This window comes from Parasteatoda tepidariorum, chromosome 2 (assembly GCF_043381705.1).
Source record: "Parasteatoda tepidariorum isolate YZ-2023 chromosome 2, CAS_Ptep_4.0, whole genome shotgun sequence".
Taxonomy (NCBI): Eukaryota; Metazoa; Arthropoda; class Arachnida; order Araneae; family Theridiidae; genus Parasteatoda; species Parasteatoda tepidariorum.
This window is the reverse complement of record NC_092205.1, coordinates 86373037-86392622: the sequence shown is the minus strand read 5'-3', so window position 1 is coordinate 86392622 and position 19586 is coordinate 86373037. Positions and strand designations below refer to the sequence as shown.

Genomic DNA, 19586 nt, shown 5'->3' with positions numbered 1-19586 from the left:
GACCGATATCTGTAATAAGTTAACTGAGAAAATGTCCGTAGTAATTGCGCATTTGCAACTTAGTTCTAAAACTAAACATTTATATTATAATCCCTTGTAACCTATTATATTTTTTGGTAGCGTAGAGTATGAATGCATGATGGAGAAGTTGTTTTTGTGAGTCAGAGTTTAAAAAAATATAGCATTGTAACAAAATTGATTAATTGCAAGCAATTCAAAAAGTAGGTAGGTACTTTATTTCAGTCGCACTAGACTTGCACAATGGCCTATTGGTGACTGTCTGGGATACATCCCTGAGAATGATCCGAAGACATGCCATGACAATTTTTATCCTCTGCAAAGGGGTTGGTTCCTCCGCTTTGGTAGTCCAACGACCTGAGCAACAATTCGAAAGTAGATATTTAAAAGAACCTTTAAAATAACTCGATTCGTTCATTTCCATAAATCTAACAAATAGCTAATAAATTGATCTGTTAGCTGCTCAAGAACCTCAACGCTTATATGCAAATCGAATACAATTGCTCAATTCTAAAATTAGTATAAAGTAATAAAAAGATATTGAATGTCTTGAAGGTTATTTTTTATCAACCAATGACTTTGAAAATTGTGGTGTTTATTCCCGCCAGAAGCTTGGGTGTTTTCTGCAATTAAGACTAGCGTTTCATTGAAGAACAAACTTCGTTCTGGAGGTATGCTTGGAAGTGTGTTGTAATCTTTCTTCCAAACTCTCTGAAACGAGTAGGTAGCGGGTTCAATTTCTGCTTTAACCTTAGTTATATCGTTCATTTTTTGATGTCCCGAGGAAGAATTAACAAGACTGCTAAAGAACACATGGCTTCGCGCGCAGGTCTTCGGACTACCGAAGCGCGGGTGCCATCCCCTCCGCAGAGGATCAAAATTGTGATGGCATGTCTTCGGATCATCCTCAGGGATGTTTCCCAGACCGTCGCCGATAGCCCATTGTGCAGCTCTAGTGCGACGTAAATTAACAACAACAACAACAATAAAGAACACAGCTTACAAATTCATGCATTTATTATTAGCAAATAAATAAAATAGAACGCTCGTATCGCGAGCTGCCCAGTGGTCTCAGAAAAGACACTATTGGTAGTAAAACTTCTAAACGAATATTGAAACTGTTTTACCTTTCCAATTTAATATACTGAGAACAGAAATTTTTCGCAATGATTTCTAACAAAACTATTATTTTTTACATAATTGGAAAGCTAAAGAGGGGAGGTTTCGAAGGTACATTTTAGAAATTTTGCTGTTAGGTTTTTCAGTTTTCTGAAGACGCTGTTTAGCTAATAGTTTGCTACTCTGCGACTGCTGAGTATACCCATTGTTAAGTGATTGTGTCTTTTAGTGACTTAATGGTACGACAGTGAGACCATTTTGCTACGGCTGTTACCTTTTTATGAACTTATTCAGCCCAGCTTATTTTATTTTACAATGTCTTCTAGTGCATGGAAATCTTTAGATCGTTGTTGAACTTCTCGGTACTGTACTTTTATTTAAGTAGCACTAGAGCTGCACAATGTGCAGCTCTAGTGACGGTCTGGGAAACATTCCTGAGGATGATCCGGAGACAACATACATTCGTCACATCTCGTTTTACAGGGAGGACATATTCTCATACCATCCATCTATCAGCAGATCGTAATTTTGACCTGAATCAGAGTATGGTCAATCCCCGATCCCGTTTCCCCAGAGATATTGATTTGTTATGGGAACTTGGAGAATTTTCTGATTCCGATAGATTTTATCACCAGTCACCATTTTGTACACTGGAAGTTTTCAGCGTGGAGGTAGCGGGTTCGAATCCAGCTGTTACCCTGGATGTATCTTCGTGTTCTCTTCTCTGTATTGTGCTATCTGTTCTTCTATTTGACAAAGGTTCATAAGCCTAAATTGAGCACACAAGCCTGCAAATGTATGTAATACCAGTAAACCAGCAAACTAAACCGAGTTAAGATCATCTTACCACCATTACCTACCTACTTGTAATTTCCAGTAGAGAAATTTAGCACTTTCATAGAGATTGCACGTTTACCTACACATATTCTGCGCATGCTTCGTAGAAGACCGTGATTGTTCTGCAGTAACTGCGCTGTGTTGGTATTACGTACTCGAATAGGGGAAATGCTATCATGAAAGCACTAAAACTCTGTATTATTGTGATTCGTAGTCTTGGTACGTTTCTTGACAAAGTGATAGGTTTCTTGGACAAAACATTACAGCGGCTATTATTTTTCCAGAAGTTCACAGGTAAGATCAATCAATTTCGAATGTTTGTATAATAAAGATTATTTTTCTAAAAAAGGCGAAATTATAATTAAAATACTTGATAGCTAAGTAATCATAAAATTTGTGCAAGGTTTAATTGATAATGTTTGTTATCAGTACAAACTATTAATTTTATTTATTATTGTAAACAAACTGTGAAAGTAATTTTTTTTAAATCTTTGACAATGTTTAATTTAATAGTTTTAAATTTTATATTTTAGGATTATGTATAATAAAATTTTGTTTTAATTTTACAAATTTCAGTTTATTTGGTGCACTTATAAGCTTACATTTCTCTGCATATTTATTAATTGTGGTTGACTAAATTTTATATACCTCAGAACGAAACATTAAAAATCAGTCGAATACGTCGTGAAGTCTATGAGTCATATTGCATCTCCAAAATGGTTAAAGCTTTTATTTATTTCTGATGTAAATTTTTACTCTTGATTGAATGGGATTTTTGAGGTATCTGTTCAAGATTTAGATCTATTGTTTTCAATCCCGTGATTCATATTTGTTAATCAGAATCTATTGATGGAAAGGTATAAATTAGTTGATCTAGATCAGTAATAGAATCACTTGAGTTAAGTGATTCTTGTTATCCGAAACATATCGCTCATGGGCTAACACAAAAAATTAAGTTAAGTGGGTCGAGATAAGTGGGTTTAAAGTTATCATTGCAAATGAAAATGCATAGGAAATGCTTTAGTTTACTTAAACGAAGATTACTTTCAAGTTGAATTATGAGTTGTGCTGGTATTGCTGCTGAAAAGAATGTGTATTTTCATATTTACACTTATTCTTAGTCCAAAATACGTGTTTTTTGAGTTGTGCCACTATTGCCCATGAGCGATATTGATGAGTCTTTTTGTACAACTCTGTTTTCTTGCCTTCAAATAGCTGTATTCTTAAGTTAAAATTTTAAAAAAATTCAGAACAAATATCTCCTTTAAAATTTCTGATTATAATGAAACTAATTTACATGATCATGCAATAAAATACTTAAAAATGGATTAGTAAAATATAAAATTGCTTTCATTTCATGTGTGTTTTAAAAAATAAAGCTTAGTTGTAGTCAGAATAAAATTCGATCGAGGATTTTCTAGGGATCTGTTAACTGTTCATGATTTAGATCAGGGATGGACAAACTTTTTTGGTCTAGGGCCAAAAATCAAGAAAAAAAATATTTGGTGGGTCAAGTAAAAACTTCAAAATTTAAAAAAAAAGGTGATATACAAGTTTTAATTTAAATATTTAGTGAGATGAAGGAAATTGCGATTTAATTTTTAAAAGTTCCTTATATTAATGTTGGAAGTGAGATGTGCTTATTTTAAGGAACAAGGCTAAATGCTTTTCTGTTAGTCTACTTTTGAAGTGATTTTTTCTAAGGTTCATAATTGAAAACTCTTGTTTACATATATAAGATTAAGCAAACATAGCACTGATTTTCTGAGCATGAAATATTAAATTTTGGAAACTAGCTTTTGGTAATGATTTGTAAAACTTTGGAATATTTAGAAATAACTGCTTCAGATGATTGTTAGATTGTCCTCTCTTTGGAGCGTAAAATGCGCAGTCTGTCAAATGTGAAGTACAATTTACCTATATTAGATTCCATAAGTCAGCTCCTCGAGAAAGACAAACGCTAGTTGGAGCCAATCTGTGGCTATTCTATAAAGAACTTCTGCTTTCAACATTTTACCAATTGAAGCTGTCTGTGCTAACTATTTACATCAATTTATGTTTTGTAGAACAAAAATAGAGAAAGTAAAAATTTCATCAGTACTTTGTTAAAAAAGGAAAAACAGAAATCATTTGAAACATAGTCAACAAGAAAATGGATGTATATTATTTATATTTGCCACTGATCGGCAAATAAAAATTCTATCCGCGGGCCGGATAAAATCTTCCTGCGGGCCACAGTTGGCCCGCAGGCCGTAGTTTGCCCATCCCTGATTTAGGTCAATTGATTTCAATCCCGTGGTTCATATTTGTTAATCAGAATCTATTGATGGAAAGGTATAAATTAGTTGATTAAGATCAGCAATAGAATCACTTGAGTTAAGCGATTCTGAGAATCCGAATATTTTTGGTGAATCTATTTGTACTACTCCATTTTGAATTCGAATAGTCTTGTGTTTTTAAGTCAAAATAAAATTGTCAGAACAAATATTTCAGTTAAAAATTCTGGTTTTAATGAAATTAGTGTATTAAAATAATATAACTAATAATGTATAAAAATGTGTTAAAATAACTTAACTAAGTAATGTATTAAAATAACTTATAAGTGTATTAAAAATAAGTCTTAACTTACTTAAAAATAATTTAAAAATGTATTAGTCATAATATGTTAGGGATAAGGGATAGTCGTTCTGGTAAATATGTACCTTAGTTACATATTGCTGTCTGTTTTAAAAGCCTTAATGTAGTTGGAATAAAAGTATCTTTTTTAAATTCTGATTTAATATTTCTATTCGTGCTTTATAGAAACTCTTAAATGGTAGTCATATTGTAGTTTGTTTTATAAGCCTTAATGTAGTCGGAGTAAAAACATATTTTTAAAATTCTGGTTCAACGAATTTAATATTTTGTTCGTGTTTTTATAGAAACTTTTAAAGGTAATCTTTTTTTTAAAAGTCTTAATGTAGTCGGAATGAGAACATCTTTTTAAAATTCTGGTTTAACGAATTTATTATTTATGTTCGTGTTTTACAGAAACTTTTAAATAGTAGTTAGAATAAAAATATCATTTTGACTATCTGTTTTTTAGGAAATAAAAATGCCTTTTTATGCCCTGCACCTAAAAATAAACAATTTATGATTTGTTTTTTCCCAATAGTAGTTTACTAAAAAGTTTGCAGCCTGTTTTTGAAGAAAAAGCCGAATTGTAGTGAGAATAAAACTCCTTTTTTAACATTCTGGTTCTCACGAAATTAATATGCCTGCTCATGTCTTTAAGTAACTAAATAGATAAATCGCTCCAGTGACAAATATCAAAGGTAGGAAGTCATGTACTTTATTATCTCAGTCATGCTGTCCGCGTACTTCAAGCTGGCAACTATCTTGAGCATCTCAAATCAGGAAAACTTGAGAGTTTGTTATTGAAAATTACGTAAAAAGACGTTCTTTACCAAGGACACTGAGTTTCTTTTTTGTGCCCCTTTTTTTTTTCTCCTTCCTCAGTTAGTAGACATAGACACACAGTTGTTCAGTTGTATATGTAAGGCTGTTATTTAAGTAATGCATAACAGTAACTGAAATAACAGATCTCGTATTTGTAAACAAAATAAAGACCTTTCTTTTGAACTTTTTTTAAAAATTATTTGGTTTGAAGGTTACAGGTTATAAAAAAAATTTTTTTTATATATATATATTAAATTTTTTTTATAAAAAAAANTTTGTAGCAGTTTAAAATTAATTTTATTGAAAGAATCGCCAACCTCGAATGAAAAAGAATGAAAAGAGCTGAAATACAGCAAAACCCGTTTAATTTGTCCTCGTGCGATATTAGTGGTCAACCGTTTAGTGGTTTTTCGTTTAAGTGGTCAACTTATAAATGGTGATAAATGACTTTTTTAATCATTTCCTATATCATTTAAACCTTATATAATATGTATTATATATTCATCTACGGAGTGTATAATATAATAAATATATTATGTATAGATTATAATAAATATAATATGTATATAATCTTTTAGTTATCTTATTATATATCATATTTATAATAGATTACGAAATAAAACAAAGATAAATGTAATTAAGTTATTTTCTTACATGATTTTGAAATTTTATTTTGCTAATACACATATTTTAAGATTATTTACAGAATGAATTACAATGTGCTGTATACATTTTATTTTAAGCAAATTAGTTGAAAAAATAAATATGCATATTTTGTTCATTATGCGTTCCACTTATTTATAACAAATTTTCTCAAATATTGTTACACTAAAACAGCGGTCAATTTTTCAATCGGCATAGACCACCAAGCAGAGAATATTTTATCTCGTGGACTACCACGTGATTTTTTTTCTCTTTAGGAAGGGGAAAGTTCAACTGATTAGAGAGGGTTTTTAAATGTTTTCTCACAGAACAAAATTGACGTGTTTCAGCGATTTTTAATAATTTTATTAGTTAAAAAGTTATGGTGGTAATTTTTCGAACGAACGCACTTTATTTTCAATGAAATTTTTAATTTAACACGGCAACAAAAGTTGAGAATTAAAAGTCAAATAACAATAATAATTAATTCAAGCTTACTTAATGATTTCAGTAAAAGTAATAATATTCAATCAATGTAATTTTATAACTTCACGTCCGTAGGGAGGAGAGAAAATGGACTGCGGAATTTTGATGAAAGCAAAAATTCTATTATTTAATTATTCAATGTGTCTTGGGGGATCTTTTATATGTTTTTCCCCGTAAACATCCGAACTGACCAAAGTTTTATATAAGCGGTTTGTCGTAAACTGCACCTAAATATTTAAATTTGGCTTTTAGAAAATTACAGGCCTATCATCATTTCTGACGCATAACTTTTAATATATCCTTTTTTAAATATATGGATTCGAATCCTGGCTCACGTTACGGCGAACGGGAAGTTAATGTACAAAAATTTGCAATTCGATCAAAAATTTCTCGAGATTTGGTGAAATACTGAAAATGTAAAATTAACGTTAAGGAGTCTAAATCTAAAATCGTTTTCCTGGCCAAACTATTAGACCATATTTACATGATTGCTGCTACAACCTATATTTTGGGGGGTCACAAATCGGAAAAAAGGTATGTTTATTCAGAAAAAGAATAAACAATTTGTCTGATTTCGTAAATTAAACTATCTGCACTTACTATCATATTCGAGATCACTTTCTCAAATCATTATGTTTGAGTCCTAAAACGTGAAGATCAGATCAAAAGTTATTTCTGGTGGTCCGTTTGTTTTTTTTTACACGCATTATGCATGCATTCAATTTTGTATCACATAACTATATTTTTTTTTCTAACATAGGTAGCGGTAGTTGAGGAGTTATTGCGATTAATATTTAATAAGATGAATGCGGATAATCTTTAAGGATCAACCTTGACGATTCCATCCCATAAATTTTGCCTCTGCGTGTCATTCTTTTATGTGCTCAGACACTCCAGGTGGACTCTTATGACGTTGTTTTAAGAGTTTAGTTGTTTTTTTTATTTGGATGAAGGTCGTTTCATTCGAATTCAACATTACTGGGACGCATCACAGAATTTGAAATATTGTTTGTATTAGCGTTTAATAATTTTTTTCTGCTAAAAATAGTTGTTTTTGTGATTTTTTTTAATCTTTATTTGGGTTTCTTCCCTCCCGCCATTAAGATATCGCAAAGTGTCATGTTTGCAATAAAGAACATTAGAAACTTTATTCTTTCAGTTGTACCCAAACTGATAGAATAAATCTTTGAAAGTTTTTAAATGTGGTCTTGGAAGTCTTTGTTGTTGAATAAAATGCCGTTTTTTTTAACAAATAATAGGTGAGCTTTTTTATTTTCGGTGGAAATCAAAGGAAAATGGACATGATTCAAAATGCGTAATTAAGAAAATGGGCATAACTCAAAATGCATAAATGAAATTATGAACGACAAGTTCAGAAAAATTAAATCTTCAAATCGAAAAACCAAAATAGTAGAAATAATAGGGAGATTTCGCTAATTTACGCTAACTTTCGTACACAAGATTTTAAGTAATTGCGCATGAGCACTCTGTCATGCATCAATTTTGGTGAAATGCGCATGCGCCTGTGAAAAAAATATCGAACTTATGTAAATGAAAAGAAAAAATAGTGCGTGGAGTCCCTCCGCGAGGAAGAAGTTAAACTTCGTTACCTGCGACGTTAATTGTAGAAGAATCAGCAGTCGTAGAAGGATCACTAGTTCTATTCAACGACTCTTTTTCCTGCTCAGCTCGCTTCCGTGCTCTTTAATAACGGTAATATTGTGCATTTTCCCCTCATGGACCTCTTGTGGTTGCCTCATCGTCTCGCCATGGAAAATGTATTTGTATTAATAATGTATGTGAATGCGTCATCCTCAAAATTTGTTATAAAATGTNGTTGTAATATCACACGATTAATTCTATATTTCATCAATATATTTCTTCAAATTTGCATTCCATGTCCATGTTTTTAGTTAGAAGGTAAGCTTAAACAGAAAACGACATTGAACAGCTATAAACAGTGCTTGTAACTTTGTCTTTGTAGGGTTAGTCACGTCAACATAACGTTTAAAATAACACAAGTATGCGTTAACGTGCAGTTAACGTAAAATGCAGTTAACGTAAAATAACGAAATCTCCCTAATTTTAAATCAAAAAAGTTTTAAATTTACTCTTTTAATTTTTAACCAAGTATTAAGCACAGTAAATATGTTTAAATTATTAAATACAACCTTAAAGAAAATTTTAAATATTATTATATGTTTAAAAATTAAAATTTGAAAGAAATTCCCTCACTCGCCAACTTGCATGTTATTAATTTTTCATTGATATTTCATATTGGATTACTAAATAAATGATTAACTCTGACTTTTGTTGCACTACCGTTTAATACCAAACTAATTTTTTAATAATTGAAAGGAAAAACTTCCGTATGCATCTGTTTTATGCTGTTAAATTTTAAAGTAATGCAATGCTTTAGTTTCACCTTATTTTGTTTTTTTTTATTTGGCTGAAAATAGCAGTTGTATAGCCCTACATAAATAAATATTTCCAGGTTAAGTGTTTGTCAATGCAATGCTTTAGTTTCCCCTAATTTTGTTTGTTTTATTTATATTTTAATGAACGGTAAAAAATAAAATAAAACAATCTAAAAATAAATGCAAAAGTATATGTAAAGTATATATAAAGTTATTATTTTTACATTTGTTAGCTTTTCTTCTTGTTTGGTAGACTTCTGTTTAAGACAAAAAATGAAGATGTGTCTGAAATATTAGATTAAATAAGTCTAATTTAAATTTTTATCAAACTAGATGTCCTAGGCAAAAATTGAAAATGAAAAATTAAACAATATAATAAATGTAGGAATTCAAAGGTTTTAGTCAAAACAGGTTTATTTATATCAGGCATATTTTTTATTTAATAAATCTTAAAATTTACTGAAAATTCAAAAGTTTAAAGTGCTCTTTTATGTTAAGAATATTAATAAATGTAAATAATTAATTAGTATTTGATTAGTTTGATGTAAAAAATATAAAAAATCAAGTAAACCATCTTTTTATTAAAGACATAAGAAGACTAAAACAATTTTATTTTTCACATACAGAATCAGAAAAACATAATTTTTTGAAATCATGGGGAAAATTTTGCGATTTGTAATTAATTAAAATAGTAATTTGCCCTATGTTTCGAATTTTATCTAGAACAAAAATGATTTTCTTATTTTATTTTGAAGAGTAAAATGTGGTTTTTAAAAACCTTTTTTCATTATTTTCTTCTTTTACTTTTTGTGTTTGTTAGTCCGCGTTGTGAGTACGGATGGAAAATTTCAAGTGTATATAAATTTTGCTTGTGGTGATCAGGAAAAGATTAAAACATGTATTGTTATTATGCTAAGAGCTTCAGTTATGATTTAAGCTCTTTAGCTCGTCAGAAAGCAGGCAATTATAATTGGTGTTAACTTCAACTCGATGACAAATTCTGCCAGCGACAGTCAGATATTAACTGAAAGTTATATAAAAATTAGACACAGCTCTAATGGTATGAGACTTAGTCAGAAAATGATGAAAATTTTTATTGACGAAAAAATTTCGATTAAATTTGGTAGTTATTGTCAGGAAACTATTAAAACTTGTATTGTCATCAGAAAAGGAGTTGCAGTTGAGTTTTAATGCTATAGCTAGTCTAAGAGTAGACGAGATCATAAGATCTCCTCTTCAAATAGATTAAGTATAAGAGTGCGTAATTTTTTAATGAGTTAAGTATCGAAAAATAAAATACAGTTCTTTAGTAGTGACAGCAGAATTTTAGTTTCAAAGCTTCTACTACAATGTACGATGCCTGTTTATGACGAACGACGGAAAAGTTATGAATAAATAACAGTTTTTTTAAAAATTTAAAAAAAAAATTGGATATGCCAACAATCATATGGTTCCGATAAGCTCAAACTTCCTTATATTTTTTATATATATGTATATATTTTTCTTTTTATTAAAAGACGAAATTAATGGTAATTAAATATCATATTCGAATGATTTACAATAGAATACAGCCACGGAAGGATTGACGTTAATGCCGCTACTCAAACTCGCCAAGGCGCCAACAACTAATGTTTATTTCGACTTGAAACAATAAAAAAATAAGAGTTCCTATAAAAGTGCTTATAGCATGAACTATTGCACAGAAAATTCATATTGCTGGTATTCTGGTAATTCTAATATCAACATAATTATAATTGGTTACCATATTATGTTGACGTTAGAATTTTTTTTAAACAGTTAATCATTTTGACGAAAATCATAGTGACGAAAAAAGAAGTGCTTCCTACAATCCTTATAGATTCTTTGCATTTGATTTTGAAGCTTAATCAAGGGAAACAAGTTTAGATTTCTTCTTTAAGATATGTCTAATGTATAGTAAATGTAAAAATTGACCTATCAAAAGTGTATGATTCATAAGCAGTCTTTTCCGCAGTTTATAAAGAAAAGTAGAACTAAAAAATTGTGGTCATATGCTATCACGCCGCAAATTACTAATTCATAAACTTTTTTTTCTTAATTGAATCTCCGATTCACTGATTCTACTATCCAACATTACAACATTTCACTGATTCTCCCAGACGTCGATTTATTAATTCGCTGAATTTAATCGCATTCGGGAGAAAAAATTTTTTTGCATTTATACAAACACTTGATCTTGCCTAATATGGGTGTGGGGATTTCAAATTTGAAATTAGTTTTGTTCCTAAAGGTACTGTTTTTTTTTAAATAACTTTTTTGGTCTATTTTTTGTCAAAATGCTCAAGTTTAAAAACGATATTTATAAGGGGGGGGGGTCTAAGATATTTAACCTTTAATAATAATATTAATCTTATTTTTATAATATTTTTCTTTTTTTTAAACATCCAATTTGTCCAGTGTTTCTAAAAATAAATTTAAAAAATTAGGTTAAAAACATAGGTAAAAAATAGGTAGAAAAAAATAGGTGGAAATCTACATTTTTAGCGACTCTTCGCTTACGCCCGAAAAGTTACCAATATCTGTGCTACAACTAATCAATTGAAGTCCCAAAATAGCTGGCTCAGGGGGTAGAGCATTCGCCTCCCATTGAGGTGCCTGGGTTAGAGCCTCAGTGGTGCTTGGTCAATACGAATTCCACACCGAGCACAGTGCCGACGTAAAATATCCTCAGTGGTAGACGGATCATAGGTTAGAGTTCAGTTGCCGTCAGGTTAACTATAGGAGGTTTTCCTTGTTTTCCTCTCCATGAAACGCAAATGTGGCTTAGTTCCATCAAAAAAGTCTTCCACGAAGGCAAATTTCTCCCAATACTTTATCCAGGTATTTCCCTTGTCTTCTGGATTGGGTTCAAAATTACAAGGTTACGGAGATGAATAGTCGTGAATGGTTGTTGAGGTAGTCGTGAACTCAAACATTGTGTCGGCTGTTCAACAACGGTTATAAATAAATAAATTCTCAAAATTGATGTGAGATTAATGTCTATAAAATTTACTATTAATTCATGAAACAGTTGTCACCATAAAAAAGTTATCAGGTAGTAGCAACTACTCTGAAATTTAAAAACTTAGAAAATTGAAAATAAAAATTATGTTCCCTAAACTAATATAGGATTAAAAATTCTGAAGCTGTTGATTCCCTGATTTAACCATTCCCTAGTAAAAACTTTTTTTTTTACTTATTTCTTAAGATGCACTTTTTACTAAGTGTTGATTTACCAATTCGTTGTATTATTAATTCGAAAATTCATCTGTCAGTTTATTCAATTCGTTTATTCTCTTCTCTCAACTAATTCACCGATTCATTATTTTGAAACTTCATTTAATTCGCTTATTCATTAATTCGTACATTCATTATTATTCGCTTTCTATTGTCGGGTTAATCATTCTCATTTCTAGCCCTAAATCACAATTCATTAGTTCAATGGTTGCCATAGAGACACGTTATAAATCAATAAAAATAAACTTTTAATTACATTCCACTTTCCATCCCCAATCTAATGTTAGTTAATAGTCAAAAACTTATTCAACGTCATAAATTGAGAGAAAAAAATATGTAAGGTTCCTCTAGGTTCATTTATTCACTAGTCACAAAACTATTCAACGCAGAAAAATGAGAGAGAGCCCCAAGCTAATGTAGGTTTAAAAATCCATTTTTTGAAGATCGCACAGGTGATTGATCAGAGGATAGCACACCAAACCCCCATAAAAGGTGTTTCAAAAAATAAATAAATAAATAAAGAGTAAAACACACACACACAAAACTTTAAAATTGAAGTTAGTTTTATCCCGACTTTTCCACATTATATAGCTTAAAAAGAGAATTTTTATGAGAGTAAATTGCAAGTGATGTCTCATGAAACGAATCAAACAGTAATTGAAATCAGCAAAAAATGTTCCATCAGCACGAATATCATATTCTCGTTCCGGCAGTCGACATGAGCATAAAAATGTGCTTACCCTTTGGAAATGACAAATATAGCTCCATTTCCCTAAGAGCATAAATCACTTGGTCAAGGTCAGTTTGAATATTCCACGCCTTGTTGACATAACAAGTTCTCACAAATCAAGAACCTTGTTTGCTAGGCGCTTTTTTGGCTCTCTTTCCAAACTAAATTACCGCCATTAAACAACGGAAAACTACCGTCATTATAAAGCTAGAAATAGATGGAAGCCCCTTCTTTAAATATTTTTCTCTGCANAGGTTATTGTGAAATTATTAATTTTAATAAGTGGATGAGTAGGTAAAGAAGTTCACTACTCGAAATACGCGTATACATTTAATGAAAGTTATGAAAATACAGAAGGGGGCTATGGAGGTAATAATATATAATTTTTTTTATCTTAGTTTTATTACGATCTTCTAAAAAACGCTAATAAACACAATTATGTTAACAAATACAAACGATTATGTCGGAGCTATAACAAAAAAATACGCTTTATATTTCATTTAATGCAGAAGAATCTAATGAAGATCAGCTTATTTGAAACTCTGAAATGTGACACCCATATATAACTTGGTGAATGATAGATACGTGATACCGAAAACAAAACAAAAACATAAGCACACAGCTGTTTGGCGATTTGCGAGACGTTCCTTCAACGCCGATAGATATTTTCGCCAACCCCTTTACAATCTACGGTATGTTTTGTCAATACGCTTCCGGCAGTCGACATGAGCATAAAAATGTGCTTACCCTTTGGAAATGACAAATATAGCTCCATTTCCCGTAGAGCATAAATCACTTGGTCAAGGTCAGTTTGAATATTCCACGCCTTGTTGACATAACAAGTTCTCACAAATCAAGAACCTTGTTTGCTAGGCGCTTTTTTGGCTCTCTTTCCAAACTAAATTACCGCCATTAAACAACGGAAAACTACCGTCATTATAAAGCTAGAAATAGATGGAAGCCCCTTCTTTAAATATTTTTCTCTGCAGTTCAGAGATTTTTTTTTTCTTCACGCAATTCTAAGCACTTTTATTCTCTCTTTTGGTAAACGCAAAATGACCACTTTTGAGTGAAAGTTTGTGCGTAAGCAGCTTACGTGAATACAGGAGCTTGTAGAACTAAACATGGTTCGAAAATTGTCGTGGAACGTCAAGATTCTCTACCAAAGCCGAAATTAACCAAAAAGGCTTACATAATTTAAAGAACTGTTTATTGTTATCTATTTACTGTCAATTTTAACAAGTTTCTAAATCAGTGTTATGGTTCATAATCTCAAACAGGAGATTCAGTGGTTAAATTAGTGGCCACAATCTCCGGCCCCTTGGATACGGTACCTGTCAGCGGATCAAATGCAGCGGTCAGAAATAGTGCAGTACAAGTAGTGAAACTACTGTAGTCGCTACTTTTTTCGTAGTTTGTAGTGTAGTGTGAAAACTACTTACGTTAGATTAGAAAAGAAAAACGGTTAAAACGCAACTAATTTTTTGAATTTGATGGGTACAAATCTTCGCGGATCCTTCAATGGATGTAATGAAAATGATCCTGTGGCTGCAGCTGAGCGTTAACAGAAATTACATATTTAAAATCACGTATAACTAATATTTAAGCTAGCCATTACGAAAAATATATAATTAATCACTTTGTTCAACCATTCACATGCGAATGCACACTCGCAAAATATTGAAAATATTTCAAAGGAAGGGAACGTATTTTCTATGTACTTAATTTTTTAGACGAAATAAAACAACATTAAATAATTAAAAAATTGCAAGTATTTGATAATTTCGCATTTCTTAAACTAAAGATTCACTGCCAAAAAAGGCATAAAAAGTAGAAAAAATTCGAAAAATATCTTTTACAATGACTAACGACTCATGTGAACATGAATAAATATTTCTTTATTATTCCCTTATATTTAATGTAAACCAATTTTTATTCCATTTTGAAAATAGGCATAAATTAAGTTCTCCGACAAATTTTGTCTCCTTAAAGTAGTGTAGAAGTTACTAAATTCCAAAGTAGTTTGTAGTCATCACATTTAAAATAAAGTAGTTGTAGTTATCGACATTTGTAACAAAGTAGTTGTTGTAAATTACAAAAATAGTGTAGTTCATTCGATCACTGATGAAATGGTACCGGACCACTCGTAGAACATTATATTATTTTCATTCTATTTACTGTGATGTATTTCTCCCGGCTTGGTACGACTTTCTATGACGAGTTGATTAACTCTGACCTGAAATAAATCTTAATCTCAGATAAACTTAAAGCTAAGATCCGCTACCTAAAGCAACACCTATACCACGCATGAAACTGCGTTTTAATTTTGAAGGCATGTTTAAACTCAATTAAATTAAAATTAGCATGTCAAAACCATATTAAATGTAAACAACATTCAACGTCTGCCACCTTCTTTTCTTCAGGTCGTGGTAGAATTACAAACTTTGGCCGATCCTCGGCACTAAAAAGGTTGGGGAGCATTGCGTTGAATGAACGGTATTCGACTTAATAATAATAACAAGATCTCAATGAAGAATAATAACACTTTAAACATCTTTCAATAAATATTGATATAATGCCTGAAGTTTTTAAAGTAAAACAGTTTTCGTTTGTCTATAGTTGTAATAACATTGAATCGATTGTTCAGCTGCCAACGATATCTAGATTTTACGAACAATCAAGATTTCTCTTTAAAGGAGAAAAGTGAAGATTCCTCATCAATGGAAAAAAGACGTAAGCAATGAGTTTGACAGAATCAAGGAAGTGTTTAATTAAAAACTGACAAGAAAAACAATTTTCTTTTCTCGATTTTACACAGTAGATTAGGTTTTGTCAAAGTAGGACAGAAATATACCACTTTTACTTAGAAATATTTGACTTAGAAGAACGCACATTCACGATTACGAAAAAATTATTTAAGAAAAACAATTAAATTTATACAAAATTTAATTACGTCACAAAATTTAAGATTTAGAATTTTTTTTTAAATATAGGATAGTTCTTCATATTTTGGTCATGAAATAAAATTAAAAATAATCAAACAGTTAAGACATTTATTTGCCAAAAAAACTAAGATTGCTTCAAAACATGTTACAGTCATACGTTGACACAAATAATTGGTTTGTAAGGGCATGCAAAAATAAAAAATCCTAAGTGATAAAATTGTTCCAAATGTTGCGCACGATATTAAACTCAGGGCAATAAGCAAAGGAAATGGTTTATAGATTTTTACACTCATAAGGAAATGATTTAAGGATTTTGAGATGCAAGATACAAGCTTAATAAGGGTATTTTTCAAATTGTATTTTTCAAAAAGAGGACAATTTTAAAAGATTTTTAAATTACCAGCTTAATTTTTTTTTCTTAAATTCTTTTGAAATATTTGATTATTTTACATTTTTGGTTTTCAATTTTGGTTTTTCAAATTCATTTTTGGTTTCAAACTTGAACTCTTCTTTTTCCTGGAGGTGTAATGCAAGGTATACATTTTTTTGTGAACATTTTCTTCTGATCATTTTAGATTTTCTTGTAAAAAAAATTGCATAATTTCATGCATAAAATTTAATTTTCACGTATTCTAGAGTGACATCAACACACAGCAATGTTATCTTTTTGTATTTTTTATCGTTGATTATGTTTTGAATTATCTTTTTGTATTTTCTATCGCTGCCAACAACAACCTTATTAATCCCCGAGTATCATATTAAAACATTCAGAAATCAAGTTTATTACTAACGGTAAAAACCAGAAAACAAATGTAATATCAAAACACTTCTATAAACAACGTTAAAAAAATAAACTGACTCACGATTACGAATTAATTAACTTATTTTTGCATTTGTTTTTTTCTGAAAAAAAGAAACAATATTGTGCGCGAAAAACAGAAATATACTTTTATAAAGATCAACGAATGAAAAATCAATTTCAACCTTGGCTTTGATTTATTTCAATAAAAATAAGAGAGTGACTAACCATTAAACTGCACAATCACTATATTCTAGAAATCTATTGTCTTATCTTACGATTTTGTTTACAACATTTGCACCTGCATTACATTCAATACTCACTATGGACAAATGAATTATCGTTTTTATGTATTAAGTAATGTTGTTGTTCCGTTATAGCTGCGCAGTTGCGGATGTCACAGATACTATGTTTTAATTTATTTTAAACCATGACGATCTAATGTTTTTGGCATGCTGAGTTTTGGAGTCGGTAGACTTCAGACTTTTCGGAGAATACCACAATAATTGCGACTTCAGACTTTACTAAGAGCTCGACAATGACTCGGAACTATTCTGAGAGCTCTACAATGACTCCGATTTATTCTTTATTGAAATTGTAATCGAATCATTAAAAAATATTATTATAACCAAGTAAATGTTAGGCTTAAATTATAGATTTTTTTTTATATTTTATAAACGATTGGAGTTATTGGTGCTAAGATTTAAAATTACGTTTTATCTTACAGCAAATTAGTTTTTAAAAAAATTAAATACATTTGTATAAAATATATACATTTTATCTTATAACCGTCGTTGAACAGCCGTTCCAATTTTGAGTTTAAGACTACCAATGTTCAACTCCTTAGCCTTGTAATTTTTAACCCAATCCAGAAGACAAGGGAATTCTTGGATAAAGTATATACCTATTTTGCCCAAAAGCAGTCAAAATGTATCGCGATTGTAATGATTGTATCGCGAAAGAATAACTAATGTGTAAAGAAATTTGCTTAAAATTAATATTTAATATTTTTTTTATATTATTTACAGTTGTATGACAAGTTGTTATTAATTATTAACAATTAAAAAAAGTACTTGTTGTACAAAAAGTCACAAAATTCTAAGAAATTGTGTCATTATATGCATCATCGTTTTTCTAATTGAAATTAAAAAGCAGTCAAAATGACTTCCTTAGGCAATCTAGTGTTAAACAATTATCGTAATGTTCATTTTAGAAAAAACTTTGGTTGCCGAATTCTAAATATTTGTCAAAAAAAATATTCTTCGACTTGGACTTCGCAGTCCTAGATGTCAATTCTTATATTTTAGTTCCCCGTAGAATTCAAAGAGTAGTGAAACAACAATTAAGTGAAACAATGCGAGTGAAACAATAATTCTCAAGATTTTAATGCATGATGTTCCGTAAGGACCTCTTTTAATATTATATTTTTAAAATTCTTGTCAAAAATAAAGTATAAAAATTATGCTCGTTGTGGTTCGCAAATTTATATTTAAAGGACGAAAAAATATTATCGAAATGTTGGCAGTTTTAAATATATTTAGGTTGAAAGAAACGATATTAAATAATCAAAACCTGTTTGATTACTAGTAAAAAGAGAGGAATTAAGAGGTGGTGATTCGAATCGCCTTAAAGTTTTACAGAGCAATCAAACTGGTTTTGAGTATTTTCATAGCGTCTTCCTAATAAAATTTTCGATTTTATTTTCTTCCCCTCTTATGTTAATTTACGATTCCTATTCTTTATTTTAGAAAAAAATTAGAGCGTAAAAGCGTAAGTTAAAAACGGTCTTTACGCTCTATAAACAGTACTGTATAAACAAACTATATAGTGACAATTAACAACGAAAAAAATTACAAAATAAAAATATGACAGAGAGGTATCTCTTGCAATATTTCAAATAATTATTTAATAATTAAATAATTTTCCTAAATTTTGAATTTGACTACTCGGTGTAGGAGGAGGTGGTATGTTTAAACCTAGATGTTTGTTTACGGGTTAAGTACTGAACTGAATATTTCGCAATAATTTAAGAATGATCGGAATTAACGAAAATACGGAAATAGCATGGATTCAGCATGGAAACATATTTCCATGCTGAATTAGGAATTGCGCAATCAATTCGTTGATGTTGATGTGTTCATCATATCAAAATATAAAAAATTAATGTCTTTATATATTTTTTGTGAAATTATATCTATCATTAAGGAATTAATTTTTCAAGGTGGTCCGTTTTTTGCACTCTGTGATCTAAACATTTCCATTTTCTTGATTAATTTAATATTTATCATTATTGTTATGTGTCTATGTTTAATGTTTTAAATAGAAATAAAATGAAAAATTTCAATTCTATCCCAGTATTAGCGAAGGGTTTTGATCTAGCAAACTAACAAACTGTTGATATTTTTTATTTTTATTTTATGCATGTTTCTATTGTAATGTTTTAAAAATATCTTAAATTAAAGGAACGTACCTAATGAATAATATTTTATGCATGTTTCTATTGTTAATGTTTTAAAAATACCTTAAATTAAAGGAACGTACCCAATGAATAATATTTTCTGCATGTTTCTATTGTAATGTTTTAAAAATATCTTAAATTAAAGGAACGTACCCAATGAATAATAATGCATGTTTCTATTGTTAATGTTTTGAAAATATCTTAAATTAAAGGAACGTACCCAATGAATAATATTTTATGCATGTTTCTATTGTAATGTTTTTAAAATATCTTAAATTAAAGGAACGTACTCAATGAATAATATTTTATGCATGTTTCTATTGTTAATGTTTTGAAAATATCTTAAATTAAAGGAACGTACCCAATGAATAATATTTTATGCATGTTTCTATTGTAATGTTTTAAAAATATCTTAAATTAAAGGAACGTACTCAATGAATAA

At 30.0% G+C, this 19586-nt stretch overlaps 2 long non-coding RNA genes across 4 annotated transcripts in view; one reads left to right on the top strand and one right to left on the bottom strand.

Moving 5' to 3' along the window:
• Positions 1 to 13127, bottom strand: part of LOC139425028 (uncharacterized) — a 44671-nt gene extending 31544 nt beyond the window's left edge. The window contains exon 1 of the long non-coding RNA XR_011636208.1: positions 12953 to 13127. This is a non-coding gene — a long non-coding RNA (uncharacterized lncRNA). The remainder of the gene's footprint in view (positions 1 to 12952) is intronic.
• Positions 1965 to 19586, top strand: part of LOC139425027 (uncharacterized) — a 152161-nt gene continuing 134539 nt past the window's right edge. For all 3 annotated transcript variants that reach the window (XR_011636205.1, XR_011636206.1, XR_011636207.1), the window contains exon 1: positions 1965 to 2268. This is a non-coding gene — a long non-coding RNA (uncharacterized lncRNA). The remainder of the gene's footprint in view (positions 2269 to 19586) is intronic.